The sequence below is a fragment of the Panicum virgatum genome, chromosome 5K (assembly GCF_016808335.1).
Source record: "Panicum virgatum strain AP13 chromosome 5K, P.virgatum_v5, whole genome shotgun sequence".
In the NCBI taxonomy this organism is placed as follows: domain Eukaryota; kingdom Viridiplantae; phylum Streptophyta; class Magnoliopsida; order Poales; family Poaceae; genus Panicum; species Panicum virgatum.
In genome coordinates, this window is record NC_053140.1 from 21,615,292 (window position 1) to 21,628,860 (window position 13,569).

The 13,569-nt window shown below is 43.6% G+C and overlaps 1 long non-coding RNA gene across 1 annotated transcript; it reads left to right on the forward strand.

Annotated features, from left to right (window-relative positions):
• LOC120706929 lies at positions 1-1,564 on the forward strand. Its single transcript, XR_005688539.1, has 4 exons — positions 1-219; positions 807-907; positions 987-1,124; positions 1,212-1,564. It is a non-coding gene; the product is annotated as an uncharacterized LOC120706929 (long non-coding RNA).
• Positions 1,565-13,569: the final 12,005 nt, after the last annotated feature.

A 13,569-nucleotide genomic window follows, 5' to 3' on the forward strand; every position in this document is an offset into this window, starting at 1 on the left:
GAACGCCGCCCCCAAATCCCCCAGCCGCCCCAAACCCTACAGAGCAGACGCCGCCGCTCCGCCGCCGCAAATCCTCGACCGCCGCTCCGCCATCCCGTCCGCAGCTACCATCCCGCAGCCACCGTCAGTGCCGCTCCGCCGTCCCGCAGCCATGATGTCGCCAAAGAAGAGGGGCAGAAAGCCAGTGAAGAGGCCACGGATGGAAAAACAAGTTTCAAGGTGAAGTTGCTCCCCTATTTCTTGCTTCAGAATCTCTCATTGCCATAGGGGGTTTAGATTTGGTGGGGTGGTGCTGTGTTTATTAACATCTGTGAGGTAGCAGCGGTAGGGCTATAGGTAGTCTGAAAATCATTCGAGGCTAGGATCCCTGTCCCTGTGGCCGGCGGCTTGATTTGTTTGTTCGGTTTCTGAGCTGAAGCGTGTAGTCCAGTACATGTTAATTTCTAAGCTGAATCGTGTCCCTGTACATGTTAATTTCTGAGCTGAAGCGTGTCCCTGTCCTGTTCCTGTACATGCTAATTTCTGAGCTGAAGCGGGTAGTCCAGTTAGTTGTTTGGTTTGTTAAGTATCTCAGTAAGCTAAGGACGAATAAGTTAAGGAAATCCATAGAGACTTTTGCCTGATTGGTATATATGATGGATTGCCTGTATAGATTATGAACTGTAAAGCAAGTAGCAGAGGTTCCTTGTACAGATTGAGACTTTTTCTGTCTGGTGGTTAACTGGATGTGCACTGGTTGCTAATTCAACTGGATGCTTAAATATGTTGTGTGTTTCCCTAATTATCTCTTTGTTTATATGATGCAGAGGTATATACGATGCTTAAACAAGGTCCAAGAAGAATCACCCAGCTGATGTTAATGCAGTGAGTAATCAAGCTGAAAATTACAATCAGCCTTCAGAGCAAGGTTAACTGGCTACAGAATTAACTCAACTTGTAGAGACATCATTTTAATGTACTATTGCTAACTCTATATTGCATTGTAGCTGATGCTGGTGAGCAAAAGGGCTGCATTACTGGAGATGAGCACACAGAGCTGAACCTGGATGGACATACTCCAAATGGCGCCACAATGAATAATGTCAATGAAAGTGGACAAACACAGGCTGCCAACGTCTCTGAAGGTGTGTGTTTCTAAGGCTTGCACATTGTAAACCTTTCCATACCCAACATAGAACAACAGTGTACTGAAACTCTATATTGCATTGTAGCTGATGCTGCTGGGTGCTTTTTTGGTCATGGATGCATTTTGGCTATGAGCAGGTGGCTGCATGGTCAATGTAAGGTTGTCTTGGGTTACTGGCTGGTGAACTGATGGATGATTGTGGTGTGTTATGTGAACTGATGCATGGCTGTGGATGTGTAAACTTGGATGGTTGTGGTGTGTTCTGTGAGCTGATGGATGGCTGTGAACTGATGGATGCTAGTTCTGTGAACTTTTGTAAGGTTTGATGGATGTGTAAACTTGGCTGTGTTATCTCTATGTTCTGTGAACTCATATGAATCTGATGGATGGATGTGGGGGACATCTACCTATTTATATATGATGACATATTTATATAAATCTGTGGTGGCATATTTATATGAATCTGTGATGATCTATGCTGATATGTGATAGCCTGAAAATTCTGTGAATTTAAATTTGAATGTGCTGTGAATTTAAATTTGAATTTGGTGTCCATTCAAATTTGAATTTGGTGCAATCTGAAATTTATTATTTGCTGATATATTATGGACCACAATGGACCAATTCTAATGTACAAATGGGCTAGCCCAATAGTAACTACTACAATATGTGCCTAACTTTAAATGAAAAAACTACACAAAACATGGGCCTAATTGGTGAAAAATGGCCCACAGACAGGACTGATGACATGGCAAGATAGCTGCCATGTCAAATACACATCACCAAATGACATGGCAATAGCTGACATGGCAACAAAAAAACATGACGGTTTATTTCGTCACCATTGCCTTTTCCTATTGTTGCCGACCAGGTTATCCCATGACGATCCAAAAAATCAATCGATGACGGTCTTTTTTCGGCCAACAAATGTATGACGCGGGATACATGACGTTTTACTGCATCGTCATCATGAGTTAATGGTGACACATTTTTGCTTGACTGTGACAAAAGCAAACCGTCATGTATAGTGTTATTTTTTGTAGTGCTAGGGCCAAGACCGGAGGGAGACGACGGCCGCCGCAAGTCTTCAAAGTTGTCTAGGAGATGGCTTAGGCCATCCCTAGCCGCCATGGCCTCCCTGCGTGGTTGTGTCATGGTGGAGTTCATGAGCTAGTTGGAGTCGTCAATGGTGTATACGCGGTGGTGACGATCCAAACGAATCTATTATGTGAGTAATGTCTTCATGTCATCCGATCTATTTAGCGATCATGTCTCTCCTCTTTCGATTTCGTTCTTGCTTTGGGTGCGCTTATTCCTAGATCTATTCTCGAGATAGATTGTATGGGGTGTTCTTGTAGCTATGGTGGCTAGGAGTTCATACTGGATCTACCCAAAGGAGGTTCGACTTGCTTCAGGGTATCCCGTTGAAAAGGGGGGCGTTGTGACAGGCCGTCTCCACAGAGTAGGTTGGGTATCGAGGGATCGGATCGGAGGTTTTGATTTAAAGAGGCTTTGGATGAGATGCATGTTGAGCTTACTCGTTTAGCTAGAATTACAACTAGAATGCGTGTGATAGGTTTAGTCATGCCTTCGGTCATGCTTTATCCTTTCCGATGTTCATGGATGAGATCAACCTTCGTACATCACTCATATCTATCAAAGGTTCACCTTTTATACGCAATTAATGCTTCATGTTAGGATAGATCCGTTAGATTAGATAGAAAACCCTAGTAAGTTCATTGTCGATCCACGGATTGATAAACCTTGGGGGAATACTCTAAGGGAAAAGCTATCACGAACCGTGCGCTTGCGGTATACAAATCGGGGGCGATAGGGAACGTTAACAAGCTTTTCTGGCGCCGTTGCCGGGAATCGGCAACTCGAACCCTAGGGCGATCTATCTAATTTTTTGGGCTAACCCTAAATTTTATTATTGCATATACCCTTGTTTTCTTGTTCGTGTCCTTGAAAGCAGGTGGAAAAAGCTAGACACCAAACTTGGGCTTCGAGAAGTCCACAACCCGCTCCAACAAACTTCGACAATCGGCGACAAGACGATCGAGGAGTTCTCGACATCAACATCGAAAACCCTAGATCCACTTCGACAAGATGTGAATAACATCAAGTTTCGCTCTTTAGTGGTAGGTGCTAACTTTTGTTAGTGGCCCAGCATCCGCTATCGAGTCCCCACTCCCTAAAGCAAAAGATGATAAATAAGGTACGCCGCCATGTCAATTGATTTTAAAGACTAATGTTTTTGGGAAGATTTGTTTGCTCAAGCAATAGGTATGAAGCATGTCCGAAAAGAAAATCGTGCGATTGGATCATCATCATCTATGAAGTGTCGCTGTTGTGATGAGTTTTTCGTCCAAGATCAGATATGTGCCATGAGAAAATAATAGATTATTATGAAGTTCCGTCAAGTCTTCTTTCCAACGCATCAAAAATCGTTAATTTTGGAGATCGGTGTGAAGAATTATGGAAAGATCTTTCAACGCTGCGCGTTCTGAAATCTCTCGGGACGAAGCGTAGCGCCGGAGTAAAACAAGCATAACTTTTTCATCCGAGGTCCAATTTGGGTAAATGACCACATGTTGGAAACATGATTTGATACACCTCACAATGAGCTTGGAGTTTGGTACATGTTCTGCACTGGACAAAGGAGCAATTCAACGAAGAAAGGTGCAGCAGCAAACAACGGAGAAAGTGATGACGATGTCAAAGGATGATTGGAAGGCCGAGTGCACAAAAGATGATGATTTGAAGTTGACCAAAGCTGGAGGCAACAAGATTAGAAGAATCATGACACCACCTATCTTCTCCAGTGGGATGCTCGATATACTTCTAGTCGAGTGATGCTATCAAGGAAGAAAACCGCTCAGATCATCAACACAAAGCACGGGAGCCTCCACTAATCCCGATACCTTGGGTAAAGCAAGAATCATGGAGAAGACACATCATTGAAGCCATGCTATGTGCTGGTAAATCAATGGTGATGACCTTGAAGTCAAGGACGCACGACAAGACGCTCCAAAGGCCACATGATTGAGATCATTGACATCTTCGGATGAATTCACAAGAAGATACTATTCTCATCAATATTCTGCTCGACCTCAGAAGAAAATTGCAGTATATTTTTGGATATTCAAAAGCTCCACGAAGTTCCGATTCCAATGAATCAAGAATGAAGTCAACCGAAGTTTCCCACAAGAAGTTATGGCCAAAACATCGAAAGTCGTGCACTCTGAAATTTTCTGGACAGCACGCAGCGCTAAAGTAAAACGGTCATAACTATCTCGTTTGGACTCCGTTTAAAGCGAGTGACCACTCGTTGGAAAGGTAATTTCATAAACTTTTCAATAGATCTATATTTTGGTATATGTTCTGTTGAGTGTACAGGAGAGATTCTATGAAGAAGAGGCAGGAGCAACGCGATGAGAACAAGATAGAAAAGATGACGATGACAACAATGAAGAGGAGCTTGGGCGATGTTTTCATCAAGCGTACATGATAAAATTCAGAGGCTTGGAGTAGAGGAAGAACCCCAATGACATTGGCAAATGAAGGCACAAGCGGTCGACCTTCGACAAATGAAGTTGTTGCAAACAAACCACGACGGATTACAAGAGCGCAACATTCAACACATGGAGACGTGAGAAGCAAACCGCGACGGACCATGAAGTGTGCATCAAGATGACATCTCGCACAAAGCACCACGACTCCAATGAGTATGAAAAAGCTTCGAGGCTAAGGTATACAGTGAATTCTCAAGCTTCTATTGGTTTTGTTGATAATCTTTAAAAATCTCATGCTCGAACCGATAGTCGGAATGAAAGTTTAAATTCTATGCCTTGTTCTTTTCATGATGATAGGCTAGAGTTTCTTGAGAAGGTTGATTTCATGCTTAAAGAACCTTTGCCTAATAATGAGCTCCGCGCTATGCAAGAAACACGTGCTGCATTTAATTACACCATGTCTTGTTGATGAAAATTAATTGAGGATGTGATTATGTTGCATATGTTTACAAATAATTGCAAATCTCGATCTTGCTTTGCGCTTGGTCAAGCTCTTGACCCTAAAGGAGCACATGTCGGGAGAAGTCCCGAATTTCACTAACCATGCAAGACAAGAAACTCAAATGATGAGGAGGGAAACTGTGCCCAAAATTTTGAACACCATCATCAACATCTTCAAGTTTCAAGAACGGAGGTCGCTAAGCCTCATCAATTTTGTGCACAAGTTCAGAGATTTGCAATGCAAGAAAGTTGAATATTCAGGATCTCCATCAAGTCCTCGGTTCAACGCATCCATGATCGATACAATTGAAAACCCACGAGAGGAGCTATGTCTCAAACATCGGAGATGCACGTGCTGAAATCAGCACGAGGCAGATTGCAGTAACGGGGAAAAAGGGGCATAACTCCCTCAATTGGAATGCGTTTTGGGTAAATGAAGACTTGTTGGAAAGAAGATTTCGTGCACCTTGCATTGGATCAATTGGTTGGTGCAACTTCCAATCTGGACAGAGAGGAAAATCCGTGAAAAGAAAGGTAGCGATAAAGGACAACAAAGAAGGAGGTGACCATGATGTGAGAGGCGATTGGGCAAGTTTTCCATTAAGTGTGATTGATCATGTCCAACATGGGAAGTGGAATAAGAGCTGCATGGAACACCTTCACCTCTTGCATGAAGGACCATGGCTTCGCATCAATGAGAAGGTATGTAAGAAAGTCGAGCTCTATGACTTTAAATGAAGCGCTTTGTGGGAGGCAACCCGATCTTTTGTTTTATATATATTAATATGACCGTCTACATTGCACTCTTTAATCGGAATATCAAGTAACATTATACCATTGCTCTAACAAAAACCACAACTTCATGTTGTTCATTCTAAATGTTATTGAGGGAGCACTTTGTTATTTGATCTTGGGAAACTTGTAGACCTTTTTGTGTGCCTATTAGTGTTTAGAGTCTTTTTCTTTGTGTCCCTTTTAGAGAGATTTATGAAGCATTGCACCACCCTTTGATTCTAAACTTGTGGCTAGTTAACTTAGGCTAACTTTTTGTTTTGTTTTAGACCACCTCATCATGTCATATCATTTTGTTCACTCACCCCGTGTTGCATTGCATACCATGTTGTTCGTCTCACCCTTGCATTGCATTGCATGTTGCATTTTAAAAAAAACCTTTTCTCAAAAAACATTGACTAGCCTCATTTTTGAGATCCTAAAACCCTTAGGAAAACCACTCATAGAGCAATCCCAAAACCATAGGGTATGTTTTTCATTCAAAAAAAATCTAACTCTTGTTTCTCTCTAGTTTTTTTGAAACCACCTTAGATAGAATTTCTATACCCAACACTCTCTCTCTTCAAAATTTTTGTTTTAAGCCAAAAATATAGGAAACCCATAAACCTACTTCTAAAACCTTGTTAGCTCAGTTGCTTGATCCTTTTTCGATAAATAACCTTTTCATTGACAAAAGCCTCACTTCTTATGAAGTGCCGCGAAGGCTTTTTGTCACTCTTAGCAATTGTTTTTGAATAAGCTAGTTGCGGAACAACATCGAAAAGTCCTTTCAACCTTGCTAACACTTGTTTTTACTAACTTTGCATTTGCACTTTGCGTCCATTCCATTGTTCATGCACTCATTTTGCTAGCTTCGTCTCAACTTTATTGATAAAAGCTTTCATATCCATGTTAATGCTTCACGTGAGCATTTTCCTTTTTGCAATCTTGTGTAAACATAGTGTTTAGACACGATTGAAGACCATCATCATTTAGTTACCAAGCTATGAGGTTGCATTTGGTTGGTTTATAAGCTTTGCAATGCGCTTTATTTTTTTTCTTGTGCTATGAAGGCCTATTGATCTTGGGATAGACATGGTGTTTTGACCTTGGTTAAATAAGTCTTTGTGGCTATAGAGAAGTTCGGCAATCTAGTTGTAAACATGGTGTTTAGAACTAGGTGTAAACATTGTCTTTGTTTATATACCTTCCTCTCATTTGCATTTACAATAGCACACACGTACACTCACTAGTTTCGCTAAGCTAACTTTGCCACAAATTGAGATCTTAGGAATGGTAGGTTTGTTGGCATTTGTTTCTACTCCCGACCGTCACCCCGGGGGTAGTGTGTGTTTAAAATGTTTTGCAGGTATGAAGAAGTGCTCCCATGAGTTCAAGACCAAAAGAATTTCAATCAAGATCGTCAACATCGTCGAAACCCGGGAAGGACGCAGCTATTTTCATCAATTTGAGAACATGTTCAGAGCTGTACAAGAAGCAAAAAGTTGATATTCAGAAGCTCCATCAAATTTCCATTCCAACGCATTCAAGATCAATGAATTTGAAGACCCGTACAAGGAGATGTAGCAAGAACATTGGACGTTGCGTGTTCTGAAATTCGTCGAGACAGATTGCAGCGCTGGGATAAAATGGACACAACTCTTTTGTTCGGAATCAATTTTGGGCGAATAAGGACTCGTTGGAAAGGAAAATTCGTGCACTTCGCAATGGAGTAATGTTTTAGTACAGGTTCTGTTCTGGAAATTGAAAGAAAAATTCGTGAAGATGCGGCAGCAATGAGACAACAAGGAATTGAAGGTGGCGACGACGACGTGAAGCAATGATTGGGACCATGACTTAGTACAAGAAGAAGTTGAAGGAAATTGAGGCAACAAAGGTGAAGACACATTGAAGATGATATTCATACACATGAGGGAAGGACTTCAAGAATTTCAAGATGGTTCATCTTCTCCTTCCACGCCTAGCATCATGCTAAGCATGGGGGACGATTTCGTGGACAAGGAAGAAAGATCTCATGGAGTAAGATAATCACAGTTGCCACAAGATGCTTATGATTCTTCCTCCATGCTTAGCACAATGCTTAAGTATGTGGGAGGCCGCGCTACACTTCATTACGAGCATCGAGAAGGACGGTAATTCTTCCTCAACTCTCTCTTTTTCAAAATGCTTGTACATATATGCCTTCAACCATAGATGCAACCTTTGTATATATCTCTCAACCTATCACATGGCTTCTAGGAGGACAACCTAGTTTTGTTTTTGTTTTCAATAAGTGTAGGATCGCTATCACTTTGAGCTCACTACAATGATACATTTTGGCAATGCCTTATGCTTATGGAAAAATGATGAAAGTTGTTGCTTTGTTTTACCTACGCTATGTTGTATATGACTTGACCATTTTCTCTCAATTAAATGGAATTAAAATGATTAATTACCGGCTCTTTTTATTGTGGAGGTTAAATGACTAAATTCTAAACCCACATATTATATGTTGCTCTTTGATTTAAGTCTACCGATGACCTTACACCTTGTGTTGTTTAATTTGAAAACTTAATTCCTATGCTATCTACATTTGTGAATCTCTTGCAAAGTTCTACCTACCAAAGCCTATAGAAGCATATTCTTTCATGATGAAACCTTTAGATTGCAAACTTATATTTTGATGAGTTGGATTAAGATTGATTTCTTTGGTATGAGACTAAGAAGTTGGTCATTCCATTTTTTTTGTGTAACCTCCTTTTTGCTAGCCTATTTATCCATGCATTGTGAGTTTCTACTTCGGGAATTTTACAAACCTCGCTGGATATCCACCCTAAACCAAAAATATCTTTTTGTGATTACCTCCTTGACCACAACCCAATTTGAGTATGGATTATCATTTCGACGGAATGAAAAGAATCAAGGGCACCATATAAAGAAAACTTTTGGGAGACAAGGCTCCACGGAGATACTTTGATGCCTAATAGAATCGCGACTTGGCTTTGGGTTTGCTTTGCTCTTGCATAGTTTACCTAGAGTACATCAACTATCATGTTCTTGTTGTTCGTTACCGATTATCCTCGTGTAGTGACAGTATACGGGAGGGAAAGGTTTTGATCCTGGAACACACCTTCAAGCGGTTTTACGAAGAAGAAGGTGAATTTGAGATACTTACCCTAGCTAGTTGGTTCTCCCACTATTCATACTCGAGGACGAGCATTCGTTCAAGCATGGGGGGATGGCTGGGTAAGTATTCTATGTTATCAAAAGTTCTAAGGAGCAAAAAGAAAGAAAAAAATGAAAAATGAAAAAAGGGGAGAAAAGAAAAGAAAAAAAATAGAAAAATGCTCCTTAGTTCTTTTTGGTTTCATTAATTTTCCAAGTTACTTTGAAGAATTATTCAATACTCAAATCTTCCAACCATGTACAATCCAATAACGAGAACTTCATTTGTGTCTCGGGATCATCCATTTGCCACTTGCACATGTCCACCTATCTAAATGTGTGTGTTTCATCTTTCCCCTCTCCAACATTATTTTCCAATGGCCTTTTTGACTAGTCTCGGTAATCCCATTAGATCTCTCTCTTAGTTTGACAATATTTCAGATATAATGTTTTGCTAGGATTGTTTTTACCTACCAAGCTCCACATAAGCCATCCACTTTTATATATGAGTAGAATAGGTTGAAAACAATCTAATGTAGGCTTGAGCGACTTGATGAGATGAGTATTTCCATGATCTTTTTCAAGAGAACCTCACTTATGTTTGATATGCATTCTTTTGAAAACTATTCACGATGAAACAAGGTAAAGGTTTGAAGTTCGCTTAAGTTTGAGAGCATTGCATTTATTTATTATTGTGGCTTGTTCTTTAATTGCTAGTCTATCTTCCATAATGAAAAAGTAGCCGGTCACAACATGAACTTAAATGCTAAATACTTGAGAGAGCAATATGTCTTGTTATGTATGACTAAGTGCAGAGATGACATTGAGGGGCAACGCTGATTTCTTTATAAGCAAAGCTCCTGGACTTACTCGAGGACGAGCAAGGTTTAAGCATGGGGGGAATGTTGGCGCTCCTTAAGTACCCGTTTTATCCCTTGTTTATCCTTGATAATGGCATGAATTCAATATCAAAATCACTAACCGTCCTAACCCCGGCCTAATTATTGGTCATTTTCACGTTTGCACATATATTTTGGAGGAACTTCGTTTTTGCAGGTTTTTGGCCTATTTTAGAGCATGAAATGACGAGGCTCATGATCGAGCGCTAACACGAAAAAAGATGAAGGCCAAAGCCCAAAGGAAGGACCAAAGCCCATGTTGATTCGAAGCACATTCATGCACATCCATCCTCCAAGAGAGCCCAAAGGACCGAGCCCACGAAGATGAGATCAAGATACTTCGGGATTAAGCAAAGCAAATGAAGATTTAAGGAAGGATTCCCTATCCTATCCTTTCCTCGAAGATATCTCCAAGATAACAACATCCAAAGGGGTGCAATCGTGAAGGACAGAAACTCTAGAAGATGCGAGGAGTCTACACGCCAAAGATGAGACCGAGGCGAGCCCGAAAAGGGGTAGGCCGGCCGGCCTAGGCCCATGGGGCCGGCCGGCCCAGCTCTTTTCTGAGGCGGTTTGCCTTCCCCTTCGACCGGTGGCTTCCTCGGCTTATAAATAGCTCGCACCTTATTCAACTCGAAGCATCCATCCAACCAGAACTCGACGAAAACCTAGGACCAAGACCGGAGGGAGACGACGGCCGCCGCAAGTCTTCAAAGTTGTCTAGGAGATGGCTTAGGCCATCCCTAGCCGCCATGGCCTCCCTGCGTGGTTGTGTCATGGTGGAGTTCATGAGCTAGTTGGAGTCGTCAATGGTGTATACGCGGTGGTGACGATCCAAACGAATCTATTATGTGAGTAATGTCTTCATGTCATCCGATCTATTTAGCGATCATGTCTCTCCTCTTTCGATTTCGTTCTTGCTTTGGGTGCGCTTATTCCTAGATCTATTCTCGAGATAGATTGCATGGGGTGTTCTTGTAGCTATGGTGGCTAGGAGTTCATACCGGATCTACCCAAAGGAGGTTCGACTTGCTTCAGGGTATCCCGTTGAAAAGGGGGGCGTTGTGACAGGCCGTCTCCACAGAGTAGGTTGGGTATCGAGGGATCGGATCGGAGGTTTTGATTTAAAGAGGCTTTGGATGAGATGCATGTTGAGCTTACTCGTTTAGCTAGAACTACAACTAGAATGCGTGTGATAGGTTTAGTCATGCCTTCGGTCATGCTTTATCCTTACCGATGTTCATGAATGAGATCAACCTTCGTACATCACTCATATCTATCAAAGGTTCACCTTTTATACGCAATTAATGCTTCATGTTAGGATAGATCCGTTAGATTAGATAGAAAACCCTAGTAAGTTCATTGTCGATCCACGGATTGATAAACCTTGGGGGAATACTCTAAGGGAAAAGCTACCACGAACCGTGCGCTTGCGGTATACAAATCAGGGGCGTTAGTGAACGTCAACAACTAGACTCCGTAGAGTGTAGCGTTCCTGCAGTACAATCGAGTAATTTGTTGACGATGCATCTTCTTTGTACACTCCTTCATGAAATTCGGAAGCACTCGATAATTGTATTATCTTTTCCATAGTTGTCATTTGGATCTTGCTCGGACTGACCCATCCTAGCTTTCATTCGGGAAAAGCCGGGGGTTGGCCCTGAGGAGATACAATTTGAGTATTTCATCTTCTGCTGATGCGAGTGGTTCGGGGGTTGAATCTGAACTCGGGCTGACCAATCCTAGCCTTTATTGGGGGAAGACCAGTGGTTGGCCCTGAGGAGATCCAGCCGACTATCTTTCTTTTTATCAGTAGGAGTACTCGATCTTTGTTTTTGTTTATAGTTCGGGGGTTGAACCTCCCTCGGGCTGGCCCATCCTAGCCTTTATTGGGGGGAAGACTGGGGGTTGGCCCTGAGGTGGTTTGACCCAACCGACTACATGATTACAAAAGTATTCTATCTTCATAAAGAGAATAGTTCGGGGGTTGACCCTAACTCGGGTTGACCCAACCTAGTCTACCCTACGAGTAGACCGGGGGTTGGCCCTAAATTGGGTTGACCTAACCGACTATTTCTTTTCTTCATCTTGTGTCTTTGTCAGTGGGATGCAGAGGTGCTCCTAGAGCTTTGCGGAGGTTGATGCATTGGAAACTCGAGTGCTTTGCTTTTGGATACAGGAAACATCTTGAATGGAGTTTTTGAAATGCAGTGTCGACCTTTGCTTGATTGGATGGTGGAGAGGATATTGGATTGGTGTTTTGTCGTTTGCGCGAGCTGCACTCGCAGTTGTCAGGCAGTCGATAGTTGGAGGTTGGACAGTATGCATCAGCTTCTCATTCTATAACACCCTAATGTAAAATTCCAGTTTTATTAATGAAGTTAATTTGCCTCCTTTGTTTTTCCAAGGTTTTATATGCTTAGCCTTGCAGTTAAATTAATTTCCTTTCGCAAGTAATTAAAATTTTACTAAGTTTAAACTTGTTTGTGCATTCATGCTGGTGCATAAGTTTTATTTGTTTGAGTGCATAGGGTTTTGAATTCAAACTTGATTTGAATTCAAAATAGTTTGAGTGAGTTTGAAAAAGAAAGGAAAGGAAAACCAGAGAAATAGGAAAACCAAATCCAGCCCAACCCCGAAAACCAGCCCAACCCGCTCCCCTCCTTTTCCCAGCACTCGGCCCAATCCGCCGGCCCAGTCCAGCGCCGGCCCACTCCCTCTTTTCCTCTCCCCGCTCGGCCCATGCTCTCCTGCACCGCCCCAAGCGCCGCGGCCCAGCTCTCTCCCTCTGCGCGCTTAGCCCAGAATCGTCGCTCACACCCTGTCGCTCTCGCTGCCAGCCTGGGCCCGCCTGCCATCACCTTCCTCCCGTTTTCCCCGCGACAACCACCCTCTGCTCCGCCCTGCAGCGCCGCAACCCCGCTCTGCTCCGTGGACCTGCCCCGGCTCCGTAGGCCCACCGGTCAGCCCGCCCCGCACTCTTCGACCTTCTAGAAGCGGCACCGAGCCTGGGATCACTCAGAGCAGCGACTCGATCCGCTTTCCCCGCGCGGCCTCGATCCCGGCCGCGATCATCGCCGGCCTTCCTTCTGGGGCACGCACGCCCAAACCCTCGGCCGCCTTCTTTATTTAGCCCCGCCTTCGCCCTGCGTCTCACCTCCATCCCGCAGCCGCCTCCGCACCCCAGCGTCCACGCTCCACCACGCCATCGCGGTGCAGAGCCCCTGCGCCGCCGTGCCCCCACCGCTCTGCTGCACCACAGCCACCGAGGGCGACCGCCGGAGCTCCGCCTGAGCGCCAGGAGCATCACCGGTCACCTCCTCAGCTCTCTGCATCGCGCTACACCCGGGAATTTCACTCGAACCCGCCGGAGCAGGTAAACCCGTTCCCGAGCAATTGCTCACCGCCGGCGATCCCCGGACCTCCCTAACCCCGTAGCACCTCCGCAGGTGTTCCTCGAGTCGACCCGTGGAGCCCAGGAGTCCGGAGCATCCCTGCAACGACCCGTCCGCATACGCAGCATCGATCCCCACCACCGGACCTCGCCTCCGATGCCTCTGCACGTCACCCCGGCCTGATCCGAGCCCTCGGT